The 27,705-nt window shown below is 42.1% G+C and overlaps 1 protein-coding gene across 1 annotated transcript in view; it reads left to right on the forward strand.

The window, feature by feature from the left end:
- LOC106901026 (plexin-B2-like) overlaps positions 1–27,705 on the forward strand; it is a 189,638-nt gene that overhangs the window by 64,173 nt on the left and 97,760 nt on the right. The window contains exon 2 of the mRNA XM_014963352.1: positions 8,238–8,417. The gene's annotated coding sequence lies outside the window, so the exon portion shown is untranslated. The remainder of the gene's footprint in view (positions 1–8,237; positions 8,418–27,705) is intronic.

Here is a 27,705-nt window from a genome sequence, read left to right on the forward strand (position 1 = left end):
AATATTTGAAAAGATTTTAAAACGGTCTGTTTAGGGTTTAAAGATGAAAGGATTGAAAATGAAATGCAAAGCCTTAGTCTGCTCGTGCTCTTCGGCTGCACCACTGTTTTCTTCCACGTGCGCTGTGTGGGCCAGTGTTTGATGCAGCGTTTCATCACGTTACCCAAGCCCTTTGGTATGGCCAACCTTACTATGAAAACGTCGTGTTTTGTGTCTGTCTGATCATCTCTGCTCACCTTTGCAAGATGTTTGGGCCCATCTTGCAAACAGATGGTGTCAAACAGAGTCCAGTAAACCTTGAATCCCCAACCTCCATCAAACCGACACGAAACCGAAGCCTCGAGCCCTGCCCAGAAGGCTCCCCCCATCCACAAGCAGCATCCCAGTCTCGGGCTGCTTTAGTCCTGTTGTCGATTATACCTAGGAGCAGCTGGCATTTCCAGCTTCCAGCCCTCCTTATTTGTGTTGCGCAACATCTGGCAACCACAAAAGTTTTAATAGAAAGTAGCATTAGAATAGAGAGTCACATGCTGCATAAGGGATAGCTTGGAAAGAAAGCAAGTATTATATCCTCTTGTGTGCGACGTCCCCATGCTGCGTCCTGATTCTCCTCTTAACAGATGCAGCCTGTTTTTAAATTTGGGTTATTTTGGTGATTTTTTAATTATTTATTTTTTTTTTAACCAATGTTTCCTAGTTTCCACAGAAATCTAAGCAACACTGAGGCTTGTTTTGGCCATTCTGCAAGGGACACTGAATGAGTAATTCAGACTTTTGACTATGCCACTGGATACTGATCGTGTCGGTGGGATTCCTTATCACTGCTAAACGTCCTTTGTGTTTGCTGCTGGAGTGGGAAGTACCGAAAGAGCAGCACATCAAAGCAAATGGTGTGGTTTTGTAACACCATATGTATAAATATTGGTGCAGCGGTGGTAGTTTCCGTATTAAGTGCCAGCAAAAGTTTTCTAAAAGCCACCTCAGAGCTGTAGGTCCAAAAATGCACAGTAAGGTAAAAAGGTGAATAAACCATTTAAATGGTGTGGGGTGAAGTGGAGAGAGGGGACATGATCTGCTGTGGGAGCAGAAGGAAGCCTAGATGTATTTAATAAAAACTTAAGTGAAGGGAAGAGGGGAAAAATGTCTCTTTTCCATCTCATGATGTATCAAATTCCTCCCTCAGTAGCTTTTTTTAATCCTTCAGCATTTTTAGAAATTATTGTTTTACGAAAAATGTAAAGGTAATTATATATGGTGGATATCTATTATAAACTTACACATAATTATGTAGTTTTCAAAAATAGGATAAAAGCCATTACTGAAATAAGAAGACATTTTTCTATCACCTTTAATAATGTTTTCCACATCCCTCCATTTCCAAATAGAAGTGAATTAGATCAGCATGAGGAAACTGTTCATACTGGTTCACAGCTGTGGACGTGTCAGTGGAGATAAATTTCACGTCCTCAGATATTACCCTTTCCTGAGTACCAGTTTGCACACACCTTAAATACCTGTTTTGCCAAAACTAAAGCTTTCTGGGGTGTTTGTCTGCTCACTTAGCAAGGTTTTGAGGTTTTGCAAAGTGTTTGTACAAGGAGATTCAAGGCCCACGTAACTAAATAAAAATTGCCCCAGCTGTTTTAAGTGGCAGCTTTTCCTTGCCTTGTTTTTGGAGTAACAAAGGTCAGGGATATACATTTATTTTCATCATTGGTGCAGGCTTTCGGTGCCCTTCCAGTCCTGTTTCTGTCCACTGGCCAGCTGGGTCGTTAGTGGCTGATGGCTGAGGAGCAGAATTTGCCTTTCTAATCAGACTGGCTGGTGCAGGAAATATCCTGCCTCTTCCCTCAAACCATCGTTGTTCAAGGCTTTACGTGGAGTTTTGATTAAGTGTTTTTTGTGCAGGTATGTTTTCTAGAAAGGGGGAAACACCCGTTTCCTTTTTTTTTTTTTTTTTAAATTTATGTCAGCCTAAAAGCTGGTTTTGCAGACAAACTGCTTTTGCTTATTTGCTCTTGTAAAAGATGTGTTTCTGTGAGGGCTGCAGGGACCTCCTTGGTGACCTCCACAGGGTAGGACCCTCTGTGCCTTCGCATCACATACTGTACGTTGCAGAAGACGCCTCTGGGTTATTGTAACACTGTTTTTCCGTTAACTATCAGACTTTGAAAAAAATTTAAATAAAATGTCTTTGGGAATAGTAAATGACAAACTTCTCCAAACATGGTTTACAAGAGCCTTGCAGCGCATCTCCTAAAGAAAGCACCTGCAGTCGGGCTTTATAGCTGATACACAAATAGTTGGCAGACAAAAACCTTGCTAGGATTTCAATTTACAACCCGTGATACATAGGGTTCTTTCTTCCTTGTAATGCTTTAAACTGAAATTGAATTTTAAATTAACTTGACACTGTGCTGTTTTCAAGTCAGATAAATAACCATGTTTCTTTTCCTTCCTTTCAAAATATATTTGATATCTTACTATGAAAGTATTTCCAGAATTGATATTAATATTATACATTTGCCTGTCCTTACTTTCCTTAGGGAAAAAAAAAAAAAAAAAAAGTGAGACATAACTGTGTTGCTGTAAGAAGTATTGTTTGCACTTTGACAATTATACGGTTTTGTAGTTTAAGAATTTTCCAGTTTTATTGCTGTTGCTTACTGTAAAAACTTGTGGTTTATTTCTGTGGTTTTTCACACAACTTTGATCAAACACTGGCCTTCAGAGTTACGTTCTTTGGGCGTCTGTGCATGTAGGTAACTTCCATTTGCTTTAATTCATCAGAGAACCACATTCTTCGCTTCAATGCCCCTTTTACACCTCTAATGAATCCATGTTTGAAGTCCCCAAACTATCATAGTTTGCGATGCTTTGTTTGGTATTTTTGAGTGTTTGTATTTTTCTAAGCAGTTGGACCCACAGTGTGCAGGTGTAAGTGCTCGTTTAACACACCAGGTAGTCAGCGTGGTCAGCATGGTCAGTGGTGTCTTAATCTGAAACCTGATAGCATAAATCTTTTTTCTGTATTTCTTCTGTTCCTGGTAAAAACTCTGGCTAACACCATGGGTCATATGTGTCACTTGAAAAAAGGTATCGAACTACATTCCTCCCTTCCTCCCTCCCTTCTCCCCCAGGAAGGTGTTCTCCCAACAGCTCCCATTTTGTACCACCCTGTTTCCTGCAGGGCATTAGTGTTCCAGACAGAGTTTCACCAGTCCTGAGGCTTTAATAGTGATCAGGACGGGCAGAAGGAAAAATTACCAAATACTTCTCCTCATAGGCTTAGGGCTGGAATTGTAACCAGGGGCTTTTGGGACTGTATTGAAGGTCACTGTTTTTCTTGCCCATTCTTTGCCTGTTCCCTTGCAGGCCAACAGCAGTATGACCCGAGAGCCTGACCCTATTTTTATTACCAAGCACAATGAAGAAATATTTGGAATATTTCTTTTCCATGAGTGTATTAATGAAAGAGAAAAAAAAAAACCTCTACCTTTTAACTGGACAAGAAGTTATGCAGACCTGCCCAACTCGGCCAGAAATTCTCTTGGGCAAAGGAATGCCACATGAAATTGGAAAGTTCCCCTTCACTCAAATAAGAGTGAAATACCAGAGCCTTAGTTCAGTTGCTTTTCACTGTCTTATACTCCCATCATCTCTCCTCTCCCTTTCCCCCACCACTCCCCCGAGGTATTCAAATGGAAAGGCTTTCTTTCAAAGGTATTTGCACAAAGAAGGCTTTCGGCAGCAGATGAGATTTCTTCTGATCAAAAGCATCTTAGTGTGCTCTGATCTTTCCCCAGAACTTAGCTAAACGTGCAGAAAAAGGACTCTTGCTCAGTACCCTTTGCAGTTCCGGATCCTTTTTGTGGACGTTGTCATTGCATATTCCAGGGGCGTGCATGTGTGCGAATGTAGGCATATTTGTTTGAGTCTTGGCCAGGATATATGCCAAAGAGATTAGACTTCATCTTTCATCCCGGGGAGAAGAGAGCCTAAATGGGTTTATCATGGGGTTTTCATTCACTCTGTCATTTCTCCCTTCTTTATAGTTCATTGCTAGACTTCTAATTTTTCCCGACAGCAGCGCACACCCCTGCAGCTGGCACTGCGTAATGATTCCCTCCTCCTAGACTGACACAAGAGGGGATGCATAAATCTCCTGCCATCAGGGTGCCTCCTTTAGCAGGAACTGCCCCCTCTCCCCCCTGGAAAAAGATCTGTCCCCTCCTCAGCACTCTCATTTACCACCTACTGGCTTTGCCTGCTGAGCCAAGATGCTGCCCGTGACCATTATCCTGCCTATGTTAAACATTGGGAATGGTTCTTTTCTGACAAAAATACAACCATTTTTTTTTTTCTTCTCCTAATGACAATTATTAGTGGAAATTGGAGTGCCTTTGGCAATTGTATTTAATGCAAACGTTACAGCATACAGCAACCAGCTCCCATGAAAAGCAAGACCTGCCTGGTGGTTTGAATTAGGAGCTGGTGGATGAGGAGGACTGTCAGGAGAAAGAATTTTGACCGAAATACAGGCAGGTCTTTAGGATGTCTTAAGTTAGAGATCCTCATGGTCTCTGAGGCCCTGTATTAATTCAAAATGATTGCTTCGAACCACCAGGTAAGGGCAGCGCTGTCAAATCCAGGGCTGAACTCACCCAGCGCATTGGCAGTTTATAAATCAGATGGGACCTGTGGACTGTTTACAAAGTATCGTTTGAAAATCTCTCTTCCTTAGCCCTCCATCCTCACTTATAGCAGCGGAATATAACAGCCGGCTGAAAATCAACACAGGAATAGTGTAAAAGGCAGCAGTCTCTGTTCCTGTCCTGAAGATGAAAGCAGGCACAGGATGAATGTGCGGTGCACAGGAAGAGCTTCGTCATCCTTTACCAGCAGCAAAGGGATAGGTAAAGGTCAGCCGCTCTTCCAAGAGACTTTCCACAAAATACTAGGTTTCTCAAATAGTTATTTGGTGTTAGCAACATGCTGATAGTCTGATATTCACAGTTTCTTTGAGAATCAAATGATGTTTTTCTTCAGCTACAAATATTTGGCTGTTTTTTCTGCTGCTGTCCTTAAGATGATTCATATTGCAGTTATTTTAAAGAGGCGGATAAACTACAATTGTTTATATACAAACAGAGTATGGCATTGGCTGCCAGATAATATTTGGCTTGCTAGGTTGCCTTGTCTTTTCATGTTTTGGCTATCAGAGAGAGCAAGCTGAAAATTAATTGAAAAGAATTTCTTTCTTTCCAAGTGCGCTCAGAGCTAGTGGTATTTTCTCCTCTCTAAATGCTGGCAATTGATTATAAAATGTCAAAGGTGTTAGCGGTGTCAGCGACCTTCATCTAGGCAGCTGGAATAATGGGCCAGGCTTGCTTTAGGACACGCTGCGGTCGCTGACAGGTTTTGTTGCATCTGCAGCCAACTCTGTATCATTAACAAGGAAAAAAGAGTGGATGGAGGAGAGTGGACTGTAAATGTAACAGTGCTCATCCAACTAAATTTACTTGAAAAATGATCATTTTCTGTGTCCGGTGCCATTTTGTACTCCTCATGGTTTTCTAATTAAGCCTGGAGGACTGTGGATCCAGGCTTTGATTTGATCAGTATCAGCTTTCCTCCTTCCTGAGAAACAAACAAAACTTCATCTCTCTGCTGCTGGAGACTAACCCGTGAACTGATTTCTCTTCCATGCCTTGGTTCCCGTTATTGGGAATCCCACTCTCATGGCTTCATGTACGGAACCGCATCCCTGCAGCAGACCTGCCTGCCAGCTTCATATCATGCACAGCTATTCCCAGGATGCTTAAATTTGACTTTGCATCTCAACTACTCCCACTTAATATAATGAGCTTTGAAGTAAGCTATGGGGGTGTTGAAGAAAAAGCCCTCCATGTCTCACAACAGTCTCTTAGACTCTTTTTGGGGCTAAGGCTCAGCTTTAAAACTGGGGATGCTGTTCATTTCTTTGAGAATTAGCATAAAACTGCAAATGTGCTGTATTTTACTGTGATTCTTGAAAAATGAAGGAAGAAAGAATGTATCCCTTTGCTTGGTAGACCCATGTGAGTGTTCTTCTGAGGGGATTACCCTTTTCTTGCCTCGGTGTGCCCTTGCAGCGGTAGGAGTGACAGAGCTTGACGTGCCCATTGCGATTGAGAGAAGTTATCTGAAGTCCTTGGAGGGGAGGGGAAAGGGAGAAGACAGCAGAGATGATAGGAGCATTAGACTTTAAAGAGTAACAGAAGTAAGGCTCTGTTGAACTTGAGAACTTGAGAGTCCCATATGGTATTCCTTCACCTTAATAATGGAAAAATTCTGTTTATTTTTTTGTTTTAATATCTTGTCTTTATGAAGTTTTAGGACTAGGATTCTTGCACTTTATTCCCTTGAGATCTCATCTATTAAATAAAGTCTCTATTCCTCTCTAATGAGAGCAGGTACACAGTGAAACGGAAAAAGACCTTTCTGCATTACACAATTTCTTCTTGGTTTAGTATTAATCAAGATACGCTCATACACTTAAGGATTTGGGAGGCAAAAATTATGAGAAAGTTTGTCTCCTGAGAGTCTCTGTGAAAAGGCACAGAGACTTTTTACTGCTTAGTAAACCTGCCAGCCAGCTAGAAGTTTCTGCTGATGGACACGACGGAGGCAGCCAGAGCTCAAGCTGCTGGGAGCTGGCTGTGTGATGCTCTGCAAGGGATGTGGGCTTGTGTGTGACCTTGTGCCTTGGCAGAGGGAGGAGGCGGTGCTGGGGGGACGGTGCTGGCAGGGAGAGGTGTGGAGCCTGCGAGGGATCCCGCTGCCTTCCCTGCAAATGGGTCTGGCAGCTGCGTGTGCCATTTTAGAAACAGGATCCTGACTTCAGAATCTCAGGTAGAAAATGTATCACTGTAAAACAGTGGCTCTTCCACAGGAAATCCCAACACTTTTTTTCCCTTCCTTATCATTAACAGAGATTTTGGGATACATTCTCTTAGTTTTCTTACCAGGTTAGTTTTACTGATATGTTTTAAATACTTTTGGTTTGTGACACGTGAAAAGATACTTCTGCTAATTTAAAATTAAAAATACATTTTAAAGAGTTTTCATATGTATGATGCTTGTAGATTTGAACTATTGACAGACTCCACGTTGGAGAAGATGCATACAGTAAAAATGGTAGTAAACACAAAAAGGGTTGGCTTGAGAGGTACAAACCAGTCTTTGTCCCCTTTGGAAAAAATGATAGGATAACTTGAGTTGGAAGGGACCAGCAGAGGTCATGTAGTCCAACACCCTGCTCAGATCAGGACCAGTGAGGTCAAGTTACTCAGAAATATAAAATATTTAGTGGTCTACTCTGAAAACTTAAGTATATGGTGGTGAGATTCTTGGGATTTCTGAAAGGGAAAAAATGGCATTGTAATGCATCTCCTTTGTCTTCACCTTTCAGAAAAAAAATAATAAGGAGGCTGAGGAAAGAAATTCTTTGCTATGCATTTCCTTTCATTTTTAGATGGAAATAAAAATTTCATCAGGCTAAACCTTACTTTCCATACTCGATTATTCCCCAGAAAGTTGGAATAAGTATAGATGTAGGCTTTTCAAGAATATGCCCCTAGAAGTTAATTTCTGAAGCAGAAGGAAACTGCAAGGTGACATTGCTTTTGAAAATCGAGCCTTAATAAAGGGCTTCATTTAGGCATCCATCCTTGAAAATGGATGGTGAACTATGTAAGGGCTGGGAGGGAAAGGGGAAAAAAGGAGATGCAAGAGAATGATATTAGATGGAAGTACAAGGTAATTTAAGCCCTTGGTTAATGCCCCTGTTTGAAATTAGCACTGGTTGATTTGGTTATCCAGCCATTGGCAGCTCAAAGTCAAATTCTTACCATAAAGTGTTCTTGCCACAGATTGGGCTTGAGTAAGTTTGTTATGGGTCTACCGTTATCTTCTAGAAAAGTGGCCCCTCCCAGGCAGAGGTAGGATGTTCTGTAAATAGCTTTCTAGTGCTTTGCATGTCCCCAAGACATCTTAAGTGTAGAGGGCACCTGCAGTAGAGAACAGCAGAGAGCGATGTTTATGGATAATGGCAGCTGTAATGAGTTTCCCCTTCTACAAGGCCGTGTTGAATCTCCAGGAGTCAGTCGGTGTAAACATCCATTACTGGGGCTTGAATGGGAAATATTGCATCACCCCTGTGCTGAGGGAGCTCAGAGCTTCTTCTGTTGTTCCAGGTGAGAAGAGAGAGGGGGACAGCCCAGGGCTCAGTTCTGGGGCTCGCCTGGTACCCACTGGAGCACAGCTGAATACAACTGAACAGTGACACCACCCTGGGTTCTCCTGACGTCCCAGCAGAAGTGGGTTTCTCTCTCCCAAGCTGTGGTCCGCACCCAGACTTCTCATGTGAATTTTTGGTAAGGTAAGCTCGCTTTTTCCTTTTTTGAATACCTAGAGTTTTCTAAATGGGAAATTATACTCTATTTTTCTAGACAAATTTGTTGCTATTCATCAAGACTTTCAGACATTGCTGGAGCATATAATAAATGTTTATTACTACTAATGGAGATAAAACTTCTAGGAGCCAATCTTGCAGGAGGCATTAAAAATTAGCAAAGGAAAAAAAAAAAAGAAAGAACAGCTTGGCAGAGGTCCTGTATTCATAAACCTATTTATAGATGGTGTACTGGGTAGAAAAGCAGGTTTGTGTCTCTGCCAGCAAGATGCTCCAGCCTACTGCTGTGCTAGTGCTTGCCCTAATTTTGCACTTACATTCTGAGTCTCCCAGGGGGATGCTGAGCAGATGTGTGATTGACCTGAATCTTGAAGGTGCGCGGGTTTGACTGCGTCTCTGAGGATGATCGGAGAGATTCGATCAACTTCTTTTCCAGGACCTGTTCACGTTGATTAGCATGTGTTGGCCTGACAGGTTGCTCAGGAACCAGCTTGTAAAACCGTCTTCCAACTAAGAATTTTCTTTATCCTCAAGTGGCCAAAGAGACTGGAAGCAAAGATTGACAGAGGGGTTGCACAAACATGGCTCTTGCTCTGTTCTTTAGCTGCAAAGTGGTTTAAAACCGTTTTGGCAGCTTGCTTGGTGCTGGCCACGCTCCTGGAAGCTCTGCTGTTGGGAGCACTGGTTCCAGCCTGGCGTGAGCCTGGATGGGAAGCGAGGGATTTTGCTGGGATCGCCTGTGCCACCTTCATCTCGGCTACCGGTAATAATTGTCTGTAGACCATATTTTTCGGAAGACAGCACTTAGCCTTTCCAGCAAAAGAAACATGTGTCTCCTGTCTGACACCAAAGAGAAACGAAACAATGGGAGAGGAAAATAAAAGAGCCAAGTTAACAAAACAAGTGTATTCTAGTGTTTAGCTAGTAGCTGGCTGCATGCCAGTTTGGGAGGGGCTTTGTTTAGGGGTGGGTGGTTTTTTCGGATGCTTCTGTCCGTAGAGTTTTACTTCCCCTTAAAACCTGAGAGGAAAGGAAGAGATCAAAATACAGCTTTACATGCATGTGAGCTGCAGAATGAATAAAAGTGAAGACAGCTGTTCTAAACCAAAAACATGCATTCTGCCCTCACACATTCATGTATGCGCCTAAAATCATGATTTTTCAAAATGTAGGAAAAAAGCATGAAAAAAGCCATTATTTAAGCTTATTTAGAAATACACATCAGGGAAGATGTATATCACTAAGGAACAAAGGTGGGTCCTGTGAGGGATTCAAACGTAAGGGTGCAAGGAAAGCAAGTAATAGCAGAGTAATTTAGCTGTGGAATTTTAAACCAATTATGTGAATAACAGAGGATATGTTCTGAAAGTAGCCAGAAGTGCTTTCTTGTGGGTATAACTGACATGGTTTCAGAAAGCCTCTGCCTGGCCAGGGTTAAGGTTCCTGCAGCTGAGACGGTGTGAGCACTCCCGTGTCGGGCTGTACGTCGCCGCCTCCCTGCAAGTCAGCCTTTCTCTGTCTGCCTCTCCCATGGTAAATCTTCCAAAAAATGCACATAGGTGTGTCTGATAATACCCAGTCCCTCAGCTTGTTTCTGCATCTGACTGGAAAGTCTGATGTTCAAAAGGTGCTTGGTCTTAGGTTTTGCAGTGATTAAACGTTTTGATAAGTTGCAGTAAACTACATCAGACTTTTATTGAAATTATTGCAGGTTTCACATAACTGGACTGATTAAAGGTAGTATTTCATGAAGCTTTCACTGATCTAGTTGTTTCTTGAGCTCTGTTCCTTTGAAAGGAAGATTAGCTTCCTTGTGCTTTTTAATAAAATGAGCCGCATACTAAAAATCCACTGTCAGCAGTTTGGCTTGAACACCAGAGTATGTGGCTCATTGCTCTACAGAACATGGAGGATATTAAATGTGGATATTAATTTTGTTTGTTCCTCCTTCACAAAGAAAATAGAAAATGCTCATACAAGAGGGGGAAATAGTTTATGGGATCCTTCAGCATTGCCTTTCATAGTATGCAATTACAGACTTTGAGGAATAGTGGATATAAAGTGTTTCCTGGTGTTAGCGGTGTGTAAATAAGTATGAATCAGGTTGGTTGGGTGGTGGTTTTTTTGTTTGGTTTTTTTTGTTGGTTTGTTTTTTTTTTTCAACTGTTGAAGTACCTACATGGTAGTGCTTAAAAAGAGAAACAAAACCTTTGAGATCTCTACTAAACTTCCTTTTCTTTCTAGAAGCTTTCCTCAAACTTCATTAATCTTCAAAGTTTTCCCGTTAAATGGGTGGCCAGCATAAGCATTTCTGCAAATTCATTTCACGTGAAGATTTCGCCTCTAAAGTTGTTCAAGTGAGCATGGCTGCAAATCTGATTCACTTGTGTGGCAATGAACTTCACATGTAAATCCTGCTTCTAATAAGTCCGCTTTGTGCTAGAAGGTGCTAATGGCTGCCATCAATCAGAGGGCTGGTAGAAGTTGTTCTCCCCCTCTCCCCCAGACTAAATGAGACAGCAATTAAATGCCCTTTTGTTGAGTGATAGCTGAGACAATGGAAATCAATGTCCAAAGCGCAAACCAGAATGGCAAGTCTTAAATATAAGCTAAGCCGTGTGTCCCCAGGGATTGGCATGTTGATTTGCTTACAGCTGAGAGGGTATATGAAAGGAATAACTGGGAGTGTAGACAGCAGGAGAAGCAGTAATGCTCCTTGGAGCCAAGCCAGAAGGGAATATTTGCTGGGAAGACTCCTCGACGGGGCCGTGTTGCCACGATCTTGCCTCCGTGCAGCCCTGGCAGCACAAATCTGATCCGGAACAGGCCCCGCCAGAAGGTCATGATCAAAAAATATGATACCAAGTTTGTTTGCGGTATGTTTTTCTGTTGGCTGCTGGAGAACAGGCACTATCTGATCTGGTGTGAAGCCTACTGATACAAACTTAACCTTTCAGCTTTTCTGAAAGTGCTTCAGCCGGCAGGGTGAGTTTATACCCGACCAGTGCTCTGCTTGCAGTGGGTTAGATCCCTGGAACAGGGTTTGCTGTGTTGTCAAGCTGCATCCTGAGAACAACATCCCCTCACCCTGCAAATGCCATCACTTGGTTCCCGAGTGAGTGCTCACGGGTGCAAGAGTTACTCTTGTGTCTCTCCTAAGTAAAACCTCACCGTAAAAAAGCCTAGTTTACTCATTCATTTCTTGTAGAAGAGAACAATCCCTTGAGACCCTGAGCACTGGGTAACAGTTTTGTCCAAAAGACATAGAGTCACTTAGGTGGCTGAACGTGTTTTGCCTGTCTTCTTCACTCCAAATCTTCTCCAAAGCTCATTATGTCAATGGGACACTTCCTTTTGACTCCAGCTCACAATTCTGCCTTAGCTTTATTGCCTTGCTGAAAGAGCCCTAAGTTAGTCGAGTGCACAGGGCTGCATTGTCTCTAATTTCTGTGGGTTTTTTGTTTTTGTTGGGGGTGGTTTTTTTCTGCTTTTGTGCAAAACTGTAAATGCATTGAGTACAACGAGCTATTGCATTTACTAATGACAAGGCACACTGCTGTCATGCAGCTCGTATGCTGTTGGCAGAGACTGTGGCTATATGATGCTTCGCAGCAGCTCAGTTAAACTGAGGGAAAGTCTTCTGCAAGTTTAAGGCTTCAAATAAATGTTTCAGTAAGAATTTATATTTTTTTTTTGGTGCCTGAAAAGTACTGCACACAGATTACCAGAGTAATCTAAAGTAATACTGGGATTTGACTAAAAGAAAATACATCTCTTTAGGGAGTTCTGTTGAACTCGGCTTGTTCTGTGGAGTTCTGTATCTGTAACAGCTCTTTTGAGGGCTTGAACAAAGAAAAACAAAACTGCTGTATTAAGAGGTCTACAGAAATCTGAACACCACAGAGTTGGTGTTCCTTGTTCTTATCACTCATTGATAAAACACTCTGTCTTTTCCTTGTGTTCCCCTCAAGGAGATACTCTTTCAGATTCTGTTCTGCTGTGCTCACTTTTAGTCTTGGGTTTTATAGTATTGACAGTTACTGTGAATGACACACTTCACAATCCCATTGTCTTCATATCAATTCAGGTGTTCACCTCTTAATGTGAATTAACATGTGAATTAATGTTAGTGTTCACGTTAACTCTGGTTCTAGCCTTGACTTGCACCTGACTTCTGCATTAGGCTCTCTGTTAGAGGAACCAGGAGAGACTGGTTCCTCTAACAGAGGAACAGGGGCACAGCAACACCAGAATGAATATAATACTTTGAACCTTTTAATGAAGACCTTGGATTATTAATGTGATCTTCAGTATTACCAATATTGGTACCTTTTCTTAAATATTAACGCATTCTTGTAAATTAGATATATAATAAAAAATTCTACAATGTGGCCGAGAGGATCATAGGCACAGAAAGCCCAGAAACTATTTGTACTGTTTTATATTTAATTATTCTGGGTGTAATTTTGAATAATCACGGATTAGCTTTTTTTAAGCATCTAGTTCTATATTGCAAGCCTTCAGCAGTCCGATAAAGCAGAGCCATTGACTGCTATTTGATGTGTCCATTACCTCCGGCAAATGCCTTGGAATACAATGGGGTAGTACGCAGACTTCAGAGCTGTCATGACAGGTATTAAGAACGTGTCAAATCCCAATGATGACTGATAACATATCTGTCATTTGTGATGGGATTATTAGGAAGAGGAAAGCCACTAGGAGAAAGATACTCTAGGAAAAAAAAAAGGGGGGAGGGGAAGACAGGAGGAGAGAGGATTTACTGTTCTTTGGAGCTGCCGGGTTTAATTAAGCCTTGTCTAGTCCATAAACAAATCTATTAACTTCCTGAATGCCTTGGCAGCTTACGCACTTCAACGCTGCAGCAGTAATTCCAAGGAATTTAGGTTTCTCCTTGGTGGATAGTTGCACTATAGGTATTGTAGCGGTGATGAATGTTCGTGACCAGTGCATGGAAACAGCTGGTGCAACAGTACTATATTTTTTAAATTTTGTTTTCTAATTAAGAGTTTAACAGATTATTATGGAAGAAAGAATTCAGTGATCACATAAGACATCTTCTGAATGGAGACTCTTTATAGAGCTGAGGAAGCAGAACAGTCTGCCAGTGCCATTTGATTTGCATCTTTGGTTAGCAAAAGGATGTGAAGGATTGGTTTTTTTTACTTCTGGATGTGTATCTTGTGGGAGTGTGGAAAGAAGGCTGAGCTTCACCTCACTTGTAAAATTAGGTTCTGTTGACTGGGTCCAGTGTGCCTAGTACACAAACTGCTGCCTTTCAGGTGTTTCAGGCTGAGCCATAAACACATCAAAGGTCTAAAAGAAGTTAAATGTTAAGACAAAAGCAGCATCTTATTCTGCTGCTTTCTGGTAGTCAGGCAATGCCAGGACAGAGGAGGTGACCTGTGTGCTTCTTGCTGTCAGCATCTTTTTGGTGGAGGAGTATCCCCAGGAGTGGTAGAACCGGTGTAGCTATCTCATACGGCCCCTAGACACAGCGCAATTTTTCCTGGGTGGGGTGGGAGAGGTGGGCATATAAGGTGTCAGGAGAGGGAGAGACTTGAACTTCAGTGGGCTGAGACAGCTATTCCTAGCTGTTATGTGTTCCCTTAAATCTCCTTTCAGCAGGATAGCCTTTGAACGGTGACTCATAATGCTGTCCAGATTGTCTTTCTGTCTCTTCTGCCAATTTATCTGCTGGCTTTGTATGAAAAAGGACCTGGTCTTTATCTCTATCCCTTCCACAGGCACAGCCAAGGTGCTTATCAGCTCTCTCAGGGCCCTCAGTCCATTGGGGAAGCAAAGGTAGTGGAGGTCAGTCCAGTGCCCAAGTGGGCACTTGGGTACCATGGGACTGTTGCTGGCAGGCAGCTGCTGTGTTGGATGTGTTCAACCAGGGTGGCTGCCAGTTTGGATGATGCAGCTGGTGGCCATCCATGCTGGCTGATGGCTCAGAGAGGAGCAGCTGCTCTGAAGGTAAGCAGGAGGCCAAAGGACGGTCTCAGGTTTGGGGAGCAAAGATGGAGAACAGACATGGAAGACCTGTGTGAAGACCAAGCTGTAGCTCTCATGATCTGGAGAGAGTTTGACCAATGTTTCAATGATCGGTGGTATGTGAGAAGCACGCAGTGGCCTAGCCAAGAGGCTAGGGGCAGGGAGCGGTGGTGGGACAGCGGGGTAGCCAGCTGGCCTTTTGCCCCTGCAGAAGGATGTGCTGGAGCACGTGGCAATGGCTGGGGGGTGAGCTACAGCAGGGATGGCGATGGTACCCACCGCAGACATGCTCACAACAGGATACCTGGTGTGTACCGTAGGGGAAGAGCATGCACCAGGGCCGTTGCAGCACGCCCATGGGCTCACGCCCTTGCTTACCTCATGGAAACTCGCTCGCCTGCCCGGGCCCTCGGGAAAGACCTTTTTTTTTTTCTTTTTCCCCGTCTCTAAATGCGTGGTTACCCCACCCACAGAGCTGGCTGAGCAAAGATCGAAGAGCAACCTGAAGCAAGGACGCCAAGTTTTAAATCTGATGTATTGCGTCTTAATTAATTTCCCAAGGTAGCTCTCTCGAGGGCCTTGTAGCAACCATCCCAAAGCAACCAGTGATTTGGGTACCTCAACCCAGAGCTGATTTAGCTTAAATGTTGATAAGGAGCCTGATGATTATTTTTGTATAATTTTTGTTTCTCCTCCAGAAGCTGAACTCAGCATTTCTTCAGAGTAACTTGAACAGTGCACCCATAAATCACTAATCTTACTGTAAAATCTTGGCTTCAACTTCCCCCTCTATACGTCGGAGATTACCATGCGGGTTGTTACCATTGTGTCTTGCTGGCTCGCAGTACCTCGGCTCATACCAATTAAATCTGGTTTAGTAAAGAGGAAGGCTGTGGAGGAGAATGGCACCGCAGCGAAGAACCTTCCTGGACCAGTCACAGGTTTGCTTTTGGCCCTGGATAGATGCAGCACAGATGTTCATGTAGACCAATGATAGGCAGCCCATGGTGTGGCACTTGGTTCCTCGGTGGCTACCTCTTCAGGAGGAGACACCAGAGCAAACAGGGACTGCTGGCAGCATTTACAGCCTGCTTTGTTTTTTTTTCCCAGTGTTCTCATTGTCTTTCATCGGCTCCCATATTTAATAGATTTATGTGGTGAATGGGTTTTCTGTCCTGACAAAGGACTACAGTAAAGTGCACATGAGCTTGGAGTACTTCTCTGAGGGAAGCTATTCCTTCCCTGTACTCTCTCTCCCTTCCCTAATTCACTAGATTTTCAGTTTAAAAGAAGAAAAAGGAACACTTATCTGGGAAGTAATGCAGAAGTTGATTTGAGACACAGCTATTTCTTCTTCTCATTTTGTTGTACATGAGGTGTCCTGAGATAACACAGAAAATCACGGGGCTGGGGGAGTCACCTCTGAAGATCATTGAACTTTTAATGAAAATCCTTTCAGTGTCCAAGATCAACACTGCCCTGCATGGTCTCAGTTCTGTTTACATGTGCTCACACTTAGCTGCAGTCCAGTTTCTGATTTTATTTTTTTTATTTAGTGGTAGGATTAGATGGATCCTTTGAAAACCAAACCACTACTACCATCCAATTTAATTACACAAGGATATCTTTGACCTGGAGAAAAGTCTCACTCTTGAGTTCATCGCATATTTTTATGAAAACTGATTTCCATGTTTGTTTGGACAAAGTAAAACATTTCCAGCAATTAAAGAAATCAGCAGTGGTAATGGTTGCTGTTTGGGAGAGGGGAGCTGGAAGGCAAAATATTGCAAAACGACTTTGCTGATAACAAACAAAGCCCAGTGGGAGATTTCTGTTTTGAAAATATTTAACTGTTGACATGAGGATGTTTATTAGAATATTTTTAGTGCTGATAAAGGAAAGCAACATTCATTGGAGTTTTGGTAATCTTGAACAAAAACACATGTTAAGGTCTGGTTGCTCAGCTCTGGATGGTGGCGTTACACTATGTAAAGGTTTTTCTCTGCTAACAGTTTCCTCTATTGTTTCCACCTCTAAGCCTTTTATTTAGAGGAAAGGAAATGAGAGGGAGAAACGTTTGGTCATGAGGAGAATAGTATGCTACATGAGTGTATCTGATAAGACTTTCAAGGTGGTGTTTGCAAGTTGAAAAGTTGCAGCTAGATCTAGGCAAAGCTAAAAAATTTGTACTCATTTTAATTGTGGTGTAAAGCATCAGTATTATCATATGAAAAGCACCAGTGATGCCTTGGCTTGCCTGATAAAATAAGAATCTGTTCATGGTAATGACCATTAACTCACTGACAGGATGATAAAGAGATTACAGGGTTCATCTTCCTACTTATAAAGAATTGGTTAGTGCACGTGATACTCTGCTAGTCCCATCTCAGTGTATGTTGTGGAACAGTCTTGGAAAACAGTTTTAATATTTTTAATGTGCTACCTGACAGCATGATCTCTACAGTATACAATTTTCTGTTCCTCTGACCTCTTACACACCAATTGTATTGGGAAAACATTAATTAAATGGGAACAATGTATTTATTGTGACTTGAAGTTGCTTTTATCGCAGTTCCTATTGTTCAGGTTCCCCACCAGGAATGAAAGAGCCTGCTTAAAGATGCTCTCCAAGCACTCTGTTTAAGGATCGTTCTTTGTTCACTACTGCCAAAAAGTAGCAGCAAACTATAAAAGGAAAAATTCCCTTCTGTGTGATTCCAGCCCCTTGGGTCTTCATGCAAAACGTTTTATATTAATTCACTTCCAGATTTAGCTTAGTTTAATTTTAATCTGAGTCACGGGCCACCAATGTGTTTTGTTGTTCTTTAAATGGACTATGCATCCCTTGGCAACACCTTGAAAATATAGTAAATTTTGGAGTGATGCAGAGAAAAGTGGCACCTTATGGAACTTCAGTGGGAGTCTTGTTTGTACACTAACCTGTGATGATTAGTTATTTATTTATTCGTGATATGGTATATTGACAAAGAACACCTCAGTGCCTTGAACAGAGACCAGTGTCTGTAGCGTCCATCACTTAGATATCATGAGGCAGACTGAACAGTCGGGGGACCAAGGGTAAGATTTTGAATTCAGAGTCCAGCAAAGTCCCATCCTTCTGAAAAGGCTCAGAGCCCCACTGCTGCTCACTTCACTACTGAGGTAATTTGGCCTCTCAAAACTGATTCTGTCTCTTCGTATGCCCTGCCTCTTTTATGGCATATTGCATGGTATGACACACAGCATCTTCAGATGAGAGACAAATCAACTCTCTCTTCTGTCCTAAATACAAAACATAGTTCTCATTCATGGCTAAGTGTTAGCCAGTATAGTTTCCAGAAAGTTGCACTCCCTCAAGCCCTACCCAGCAGAAATGTCACTGCTTTGAAGTGCCCTATTACATTCTTGTCCATGCAGTTCCTACCTTCTTACTGTTCCTGCTTTTCAGTTACAAAGTTTTATTCTCCAATGTGTCAGACTGATCAATTATGTATCATATAGAAAGGCAGTTTGCTTTTCTTAGCTCTCCTGTCTAGCTGTAACCAGACCCTCTATCACCTTTCTAAATAGTCTTCTGCCGGTTTTGAGCATTTCCACAGTGTTCATGTTACTCTTAGCGATGTGTGAAATTCCCTCATTCCCTTCTCCTTACCAGCCTTCATATGCAGTCATATGAAATAGAAATGTTGCTGTAAACTACAGGGCAGAGGGGGTTGCAATGAGAGAAAGTCTGAGAACGTCACCTCCAGGCTGTTAGTTCATAAAGAACTTAAATCACAGAATTTGGAAGGGTGCAGAAGTCAATCTGAGGAGCTGGGTTCTGCCTGCTGCTTCGAAAATTTAGGGGACCTGTTCAAATCCCACTGGTGCCAGAGAAGAACACGTACCCTGAAACATGGCGGGGGGAGAGTACCTAAGCTCTTAGGTTAAGCACAAGTGTCAGGGAAGCTTTGCAGCTGCGCTGCGCTGGCTGCCAGTCCTCAGCTCAGCTTTAACCAAGGCAGGTGCTTGGAATCGGGTATTCACCTTTGCTGCCCATCCTGTATCCTGATAGCAGCTCAGGCACAGTCTCCCTATTCAATCTGTTACTCCAGAACTACGGGCTTTTAAGAACATAAACCCTATTGGCTATTTTGATGTCCCAGGAATCTTTATCCCCATCCTTTTCTGTAGAATATCTATGAAGAAAAAAAAAAAAGGTTTATTTTTTGTTTGAAGAGCTTATTCCATCTGATTCTTTTGTTGATGTCCCTGCTCATTGTTTGTCATCTTACTTCTTTCTGGTGACAGGCATACTGAAATTTGACTATAGGCTTTGCAGTATACACAGTTTGAGATAAAGCTAATTTAATTCTTTCTATGTATGGAATACAGAATGCAGAAACAGAAGCCTGTAAATTGCTCAAAAAGCATTGTATGGTTTAAAATTTATTTGTTACCCTGCAGTTATCCATAAGGTCTGCTCTAGAGTCAGCCATCTGTATAGTTACTTATAGTACTGCATGTTTCATATCTGGCACACAAAAAATGATGTTTATTCTTTTCTTCCTGATGTGAAAGCCATTCTCAGTCAATAAGCTGTCAAGCTACCCCTTTGTCATTATCGCTGCCTACTTGTGTTCTTTCACATCAAGTCTCCTAAATCTTGCTGGTGTAATGTGTTAAATTCTTTGACAAGAATGTTCCAGTTTTGGAGCACTGAGGGCTTTGCTTGTTTTTCTTCATGAATGGAATGAAACACTTCTTGCTGAAAATACAAATGAAGCAGAAACTGAAAAATTTAGACTTCCTCCGTAATCAGTAGAGGAAAAATGGACACTTCTGGACCGTTAACCACTGCAGCCCTTGAGCTCTCCACCTTGGAGAAGATTAATTGCATTCTCCGAGTGCCTGGTTTTCTCGGCTGATAAAGAGAGGTTAGTTGGCTCACTGTGAGAGCTTTTTCCACACTGTTGCTACGGAATTTTAAGAAAGATGGGCTCCAGCATTTCAGTTTCAGCAATGAATAGCACAGCTAATCAAGGACCTGTATGTCTTCTACTGTCTATTTAAAAATAAACAAAAAAGGTCCAAAACCTATTTTACTTGTGCATCCAGATCACATGGCAATGTTGATCTGTGAGGTCCTCTCTTCTCCCCCTACTCCCATTTGAGATTTTTACTTGCTTGGCTCCAAGAAGACTGCTTTGAAGTTTGAATATTTAGACTAAACTAAACCTGGTGAAGTGCTTCAAAAATAGGCAGTTTGCATCCCCTTCCTTAAAAGTATTGCATGCTAGTGCTGGGAAAGTTTTACTAAATACATCCAGTAAACAGATTACTCTTCTCTAACATTAGCCTTTTCCCTGCTATGGCTGGGGAACTCTGGTGCAAATTGACTTTTTGAGACTATGTTATATTTTGCATTGTTATACTCATACTAAAGTAGAAAATGGGATGCACTATTTAAGATCAAAATGGTTTTGACTTCTGCCTTCCATGGATTTGTATTTAGGGCTGTGGGTGGCCTTCTGAAAAGTTGTTTGTGCTGGAGGTGGTCTCCAGCTTTGCACAGGAGGCAAGGATGGAAAATGTACAGGACAGTAACAATTTCTGTATCTGTAATATATTACAAAGGATATTTTCCTCCATATCAGTGCAGTTGTCCACCTCTGTTTAGTCTCACACAGCACAGCGTATTGTTTTTCTATGAAAGTACATGATATTCTGCAGCATGCATTAGGGAACGGGGTGGTTATCAGGCTAAAGCCCATGTCTGCTCCACGAACAGCTGAGCTGCTGGGGGACATCGGTGTGGGCTACCCCTTCAAGAAAGAGCTTGCTCAAAGCCCCAGTGATGTCTGAGTTTCAGTCCTCTAACCAGCTTGGTGCTTTTGGTTAAATTCCTGCTATCTTTGTATGGGGTTTTCTTCCAGTCACTAAATGTCCCATCTTTATCTCCATCGTGTTGATTTATTGGCCTTGATGATATTGTCAGTCACTTGTGCACTGTATTTTCTTTTCAAAATGTACTTTCTTTTATGAATTTGCAGATTTTTACAAGGTGGATTGATGTGCTTGGGTCTATATTGTTTATGATTTAATTTTATTCATTTTCTTTCTTAACTAAATATTCTCAACCTTTTCAATTTTGTTTCATATGGAAGCTTTCCAGAGCTGCATTGCATGTGTTTGATTTTAATTAATTATGCATCACCTAGTGAGATATAGATATATAAAAATGCATAAAGCTAATACCTGTATTCATTTAGCACTGAAATGCACTTTTCCAAAGTGATAGGCCTATAATACATTATTTAAAGGGCTCTGACTCATGATTGCAGGCAGATTTTTTTTATACAGGGGACTGAGTAACAGAAGAGCTAATCTTTGATCTGTTGCTTTTCACTTCTGAAAGGAAACTGCTTCCTGGACCATCTGCGTCCCTTCCTTCTTTCAGGCTCTTGCTGGGTACTGGATAAGGTGAGAAGTCTTGGCACCTCTGCCCAAATGCATCTTCCAATGCAGCATCCCCGAAGGGAGGACTCTGTGGGGTGACAGCCCCCTGGGCTCTGCCCCAGGAGGGCTCAGCGGGTCTGACGGGGTGGGCACCTGTAGAGCTTTCCCCTCCAGAATCTCATTTAGCAGCTGGCTGGAGTGAGTGGAAAAGTCCAAAGACTATCACTCATTCAGTTGCTTAAATGTGCAAAAATGTATTTTGCATTTAAACGGAGAAAAAAGAGAGCTGTGTGCACACCTCCCTTAGCTGGGATCCTCTCCCCATATTTCAGGCCTATCTGGTTTGCTCCAGGCCTTTTTTTATCCTATGGCACAGCTTTTGCTGTACTGGTGCTCCCAGGCAGCCAGCTTGTTTCTCCGGAGGCGCAGGGCAGCATTTCTGAACTCGCTCAACGCTCCCCTTCTCTCCAAGTGCCAGTGTCCTTTGATCTTCCTTCCCCAGGCTTGGCAAACAGCCCTGCCATCAGATCAGTGTGAGGAGTCCTGCAAAGCTATAAACCTGGCTAATTTGTTGGAGGGGTGGCTTCTAAGCGCTGGCTGTTTTTTCACCCTTCCTCCCTCGTTACCTGCTGAGCCTTCTATGGCTTCCCTGTGTTTTTAACTGTGTGTTTGGGAGGGCAGCAAAACAAATCAGAACAAAAAGATTCAATGGTTGGAGGATTTTTGTTTAAAAATAAAAGAGACACATGCTTCCTTAGTTCAGCCCACACCGACCCAGTTGTTTTCTTCCCTCTCCAAACCTATCTACATTTATATGGTAGGAAGATACCGCTTGGCTTTATTTTAATGCCCTGCCCTGCCCAACCTCAAAGTCCAAATCTGTTTGTCACTCCACCAAGTTACCTTTCGCCCATAGTTTCCAAACACCGCCCAGGCATTTAAAAACAGAAATGATCACAGTATAGAAACAACAAAGTCTCTTGCTTAATTTATTTGCATGTGCATTATCCGTGAGAAGGTATCTCCAAATGCAACACATTGTAGTTACTTGTCTAGGTGGTTCTATTTTAATCTCCTCCTGCAAGAGGGAAGTCCCATGATCACGGCCAATCAAAGAAGTTCTCCCTTCTTTATGCGTGGACTTCTTCCAGTTTAAACCACCCATACGTGACGTCTAACTCCCTTTGAAGTTGATGGAAACGATTTTTCCTCTGTAAATACTCAGTATATGGCCTAAACACGTACTGCTCTGTCTCCCAGAATAGTTTGCAATGGTTAGGATTCCTGCAGCTTCTGGGCACTTGGCTGCATTTTTGTTGTAAAGAAGTGGCTAGGCCCAGTATTTCAAATATGTCTTCACTGGACCCTGACACCACACGAGATTAGTTTCTTCTGATGTTAGCATCTGGATTCCCACATGACTACTGCTTCCAGATTTTTTCTTTCCCTTGCATTCCTTAGCATGGAGTTTACCACAATGAAGAAAAGCTACGCTTCAGTGAAACCTGTAATGGGTGCTAAGAAAAGTGTATAAACGGTATATCACTTCCAAGCTGTCAGCTGAAATGCTTCCCCCACCTCTTCCCCTGTCACTTTTGCTATTAATAAGAAATTTTCATTGCTCTTGCCTCTACCACTAATCCAATGGAAAAATTTCAGCTCAGTCTTGGGTGGTAAAAATATCTTGCAGGTGACTCCAAACTGGCAAAGAGCTCAAGTTTTTGGCAAACCAAACAAAAAAATAATCCAGGCTAAGTACTGAGATTTTACTCTGGCTGTTGTCTTTACAGTCCATTGGTTTGAATATAAATCAGTAAAAACATGATGTGGAGCAGAGTAGAGATGGCTGGAGACTGATTCCTGTGTTGCTCGTTCTATACACGGTTGTATTTTCACATATTCTTTGTTTTATCTGCCCGAGACAGTAGTTTGTAATTCAGACAGCCAAGAGGCAGCTTCTTTGAGGGCAGCAGTATTAAAAATACTGCTTCTTTTTTGGCAAACTAGAAACATTCTTGTGTGTGTTTAAGAAAGATGGGCTGGATATTTTTGGACGCTCACTAATTCGGTTCAGCTGTCCCTGTTGTTTTGTTTGCTTGGGTTTGGAATATGAGAGTGAGGGAGAATATATGGAATGACAAGAAAAGTAATTCTTTATGGAGCTGCAGACCACCTTGTTCGTATCTTCTCCATATATCAAGAAATCGATCATTTACTGTGTCTTTTAATTTGTAATTCAAAACATGTATCCTTGTAATGGGCGGACCAATTTGGTTTTATCAAAGTAATCATCTGAGGGTAATATTCTCCTGCATAGCTACTGGTATACCAACTGTTGTATCTGCAGTGTCTGTTTATCTTTGATGTGTTTATGAATTTACTTACACAGCAAAAGGTAAGAAAGCTTATGGAGGGAAAAAATAATAAACAAAGAATGGTAACAAGGCCTGTGGAAAACATTGCTGCAGAAACTCCCTTGAGGGACAGTACCCCAAACCTTTGAAGCAACTGCACACTACAGAAGTAAAACCACATTATCATGAGCTGATGGATGGGTTTCCATGCACAGGAAAAAAAAAAAGGAGGAGGGATGGCTGTGGGACAAGCTGGGGCTACTTTTCATCTTTACCCAGAGGCAGCAGACGGGACGCCAACCTTGCACACGGTTATAAAAGGGTGAAATACGGTGCGGGAGGAGAAAAAGGAAAATGAAAATCAGGGAGGAAAACAAAGGGACGAAGGATAAAAATCTACTTGAGTTAATGTGAAGGCCCAGAAAATCTTTAGGCCTCTGAAGATAAGCAGATGCTATTCTTCTTGGGCTTGTTTTTCTTTCTGGTGGTGCTCAGTGTCTGACATCGTATGTCCTTCTTTGTTACAAGTGAGTGAGAGAGGTTATCTCCGTTTTGAGAGGGCTCTTTCTTTTCCAGCCTGAGAAGGTGATTACTCAGGAGAAGGTTCTTAAAACCCCAATAAATCTTGAGATCCCAACAGGTAGTCCCAATATATATTTAACGTTTTAAGCTTTGCTTTTAGATGGTGCGTTTGTACTGCTCCTTTACCGCTAGCAAGGGATACAATTTTCTTTATGTTGCATCTGTTAGCAGTCAATAGTTTAACGATTGGCATTCCCCAAATCCTACCAAAACCATGGGTTTAATGTGCTTACGGTCACCTTGAGGTTCTTGACAGACCTGGATTATTTTAATTGACATAATGAAGTAAATGCACTGTACAAACAAGAGAGAGACTGTTTTCAGGTTGAGGCGCATTAGTTTGCCAGTCATAAAACCTAAATTGCAATATATTATGCAGCCATCCCTAGAAGATGTCAGTTGATAAGGTTGTGCAACAATCCCTGTGCAGAATGGTGTGTGCTGGTTTACTGCCTCCTTAAACCTGCTGCTTCCATCCAAACAGCTGGAGCAGCCGGAAAAGCGAGGCCACAGACCAGGGACTTTTCTGTATGTGGTTTACATTTATTAATAAGTACAAAGGGATCTGGACTAAATGCGATGATGGTTTTACAGTGCATTCAGGATGCCTGAAGGGAAGTTGTGACGATCAAAACGCTTTCTTTAAAAATTGGAGCCTGTGCTGACTTTTGAAGCTATGGAGTAAGTACCGTTCTGCGTGATTAGTTTAGGCTGCGGCATCACAGTTGTGGATGATAAATACAACTGGCATAACCTGCTGGTTCTGCTTCTGGGGTGTTGATTTTGAATACAGTTTTGTCTGCCGGGGGGAGCGTGTGGGTGAAGCTTCCTAGGGGTGACTGCGACTCTGAACTCTCACTCCATTGCTCCAAACTTGGAGCGCAGCTGAGAGGCAGAAGGACTTTTAGGCATCTGTGGGATCCTGCCTGCTCTTAAAATGCATTTCCAAGGTTGTTAATGCACATAAATCACCTGGCCCTTCAGGGACAGCTGGGTTTGTTTTAAACTTGATAGGTATGATATAGTGTCGGTGTAGAGTCAACAGTCTGTCCTGCAGCAAGGCGGCTGAGAGCACTCTCAGGCCTGCAGCGGGACAGCCCTTGTGGGGGAGACGAAACCTGCTTCAACACGGAATTAATGGACTTTGGGTCAACTGCATAGGTGTAAAAGAATAATATATACGGAGAGGAGGCAGCTGGCTGGTCAGAAAGGGGCACTGCAGGGAGTGGAGCAAACAGGCCCAGCGGGTCTCCATGCCAGCCATCCCCCGGACTGAGAGCCAGACCAGGGACAATCCCAGATGACCATGGCTTCTCTCTGGCGTCAGGGAACATAGAGGGAGAGTTGGGGAGAGGAGCCCAGCCGTGACTGGAGGCAGAGGAGCAGCCTGCATGGGTGCCATCAGGTGCCAGGAGCCTCCTGCAGCTGGGACGGGGCTTTCCCCTTCGCTGGGCTGCTCAGCTCTTCCTCACAACCTCCTCCTGTGGGATCTCATTACCCTGGCTCTTTCTGCATTCTGGCCCTGTTCCCTCCACCCTCTTATTTTATATTTTCCTCTGTATCCAATCCTGGCCCAACTGTCCCCACCAATATGGGTTAGGGGGTTTGCTGCCCTTGTGCCCTGTTTGCTTTCCTTGTGCCTCAGTCCCTTTCTCCTTGCGGTTCAGTAACCACATCTGTAATGGGTGTAAATGCCACCTCGCATTGGTTTTTATATGAAGAGATCAGCCTAGTGTTGATAATAATTCATCATGGCCCTCACTACCTTCAGAACTACATCTATTAAAGTGGCAGGCTGGATGTGTTGTGTGTGGTTTTTGTTTTTAAAGCTTGTTATATTTAAACTAGATGAAAGGGCAACAAGTGGTTAAAAACAACTTCAGGTCACTGACTTGCAAGGGCTTAAATAGTATAAATACACAGAAATAATTTGAAAGGTGTCTCAGGTAATATGGAGATGTATATATCTGCTAACTGCCTGGCCAAATTAGAGAATTAATTGAAAGGGAATTTTAGCTCGTTAGCTGAGCAAGCTAATGTCAAAAAAAAAAAAAAACCCAACCAAAAAAAACCCCTGCAGCTTTCTCTTTCTTTCAAGACTTACAGTGACTTTTTCCAGAATAGCCTATTAATGAAATGATGCTTTGGAAGGTAGCCTAGAATGGAGGCAAGTGTTCTGATAAATAATCAGCTCCCATGTTTTTAACTGCATGCTGGGGTTAAATCTTAGGCCATGAAGTGAGGTTCCTTCTTCCTCCCTGCCCCTCCACATTAGAGATTAAACACATTAATTTAGTGGCCAGCCCAGCCTAAACCCTGACACTATGCTTAAAACACATTTTTGGATATGAAAAAATCTCATGTGTGAAAACATTATGAGCAGTCCTTAAATATGTGCAAGTATATATTCTTCTATCTTCTTTGAAATTACTAAGATTTATTCAGTAAAGTCCAGATGCTTATGGTCAGAAGAGAGTACTCAGAAATGCTCAAAACAGAAAGGGCACCTTTGAATATGTACTCTTATACAGGAAAGATAGTAATCTTTTGGCATTTTGGTAACGAAGCTGTCACATGGTGTGAGAGGGAGGAGAGCTGGGACTTAAGTAAAGCTTTTATAAGACTGTGCAATAATGCAGAGCCACCCTCCTGGAAAGAAACCACCCTGAATTAGTGTTACTTTTATTTGTTTTGGTTTTGGGGATCATGGGGATCATTTACCACCTCTTCTGAAAACCACAAAGTTCCTTCAGGAGAGATGGGGGAGAGTTTCAGAAGGAGGGAGAAATGCTTGACATTCCCATGATCTTGTTTGTCCTGAAGCTGGGAATTTGTAAGATGTTGTTGGAAACCAGGAAAACAGAATGGTTGTTCTGAGTGAATTTGGATTTAGAACGGGAATCTGAATTCATGTCCAACTCTAATTGAATGCATAGTGTACAAGTTAGCAATTTTATGATTATTTTTGCTTTGCTGGGAAAACAGAATACTCTAAACCAGCATGCTGCCATTCAGTAGCCCAAGTCTGCTTTCAGGTTATAGTTTCTCTTCCAAGGACTGATAGAAACCTACTGCAGTTGCTGATGTAAAAAGTAAGAACAGATTATCTCTAACAGTACTTGAAAGAGAAATGTGTAATGGCAGACTTCAAAGCCAGCCTCATGATCATAGGTGTATGATGAAGGTGGGCCTTTTTTTTTTTTTAATGAAATTTTATTATGAGTATTTCTGCAATAAAAATCATACTAAATATATATCAGAATTAACATACTGTGGTTTGATCATCACAGGTCAACTATAAATGTACGACTTTCTTGAGCTGTAAACCACAAGCTGTGTAAGTGTTTTAGAATAAAATATTTATGCATTTAATGTTCAGCACTGTTGCTAATATAGGCTAGTCACTGGAAAACAATGTTCTCTTTATTGAGTATTGTTAAAACATAAGTGCTGCCATTCGTCTTTATAAACACTAATAAAAAAATGGTGGTTTTAATTCTTATCATTTTTAAAGAAATACACCAAAATACCTGTCAGTCTCTTCTAGTATGTGCAGGCCTGTGTGCAGGTGCATTTTGATTTAAATGAAGATTACTCTGAAATTAAACTCCTGGCTCTTAAGTGGGTACTTGGAAAAGAAAGCCATAAATTGCTTCTTCATTAGACAACTTGCAAGACTGAGAAATCAAATGGAGGGGTGGGGTATTTGTTTGTTGTTGTTTGGTTGTTGTTTTTTTTTCCTTAACTGGGCATTTCAAAAGTAAAGATTTGGGAAAGTAAAGGCAAAAAAAAAAAAAAAAAAAAGTTTTGTCCAAGGACAGAAAATTAATTTTATAATAGTAAACTATGTATTTTAAAAGAACC

The sequence above is a fragment of the Calidris pugnax genome, unplaced genomic scaffold, assembly GCF_001431845.1.
Source record: "Calidris pugnax isolate Ruff unplaced genomic scaffold, ASM143184v1 scaffold44, whole genome shotgun sequence".
NCBI lineage: Eukaryota > Metazoa > Chordata > Aves > Charadriiformes > Scolopacidae > Calidris > Calidris pugnax.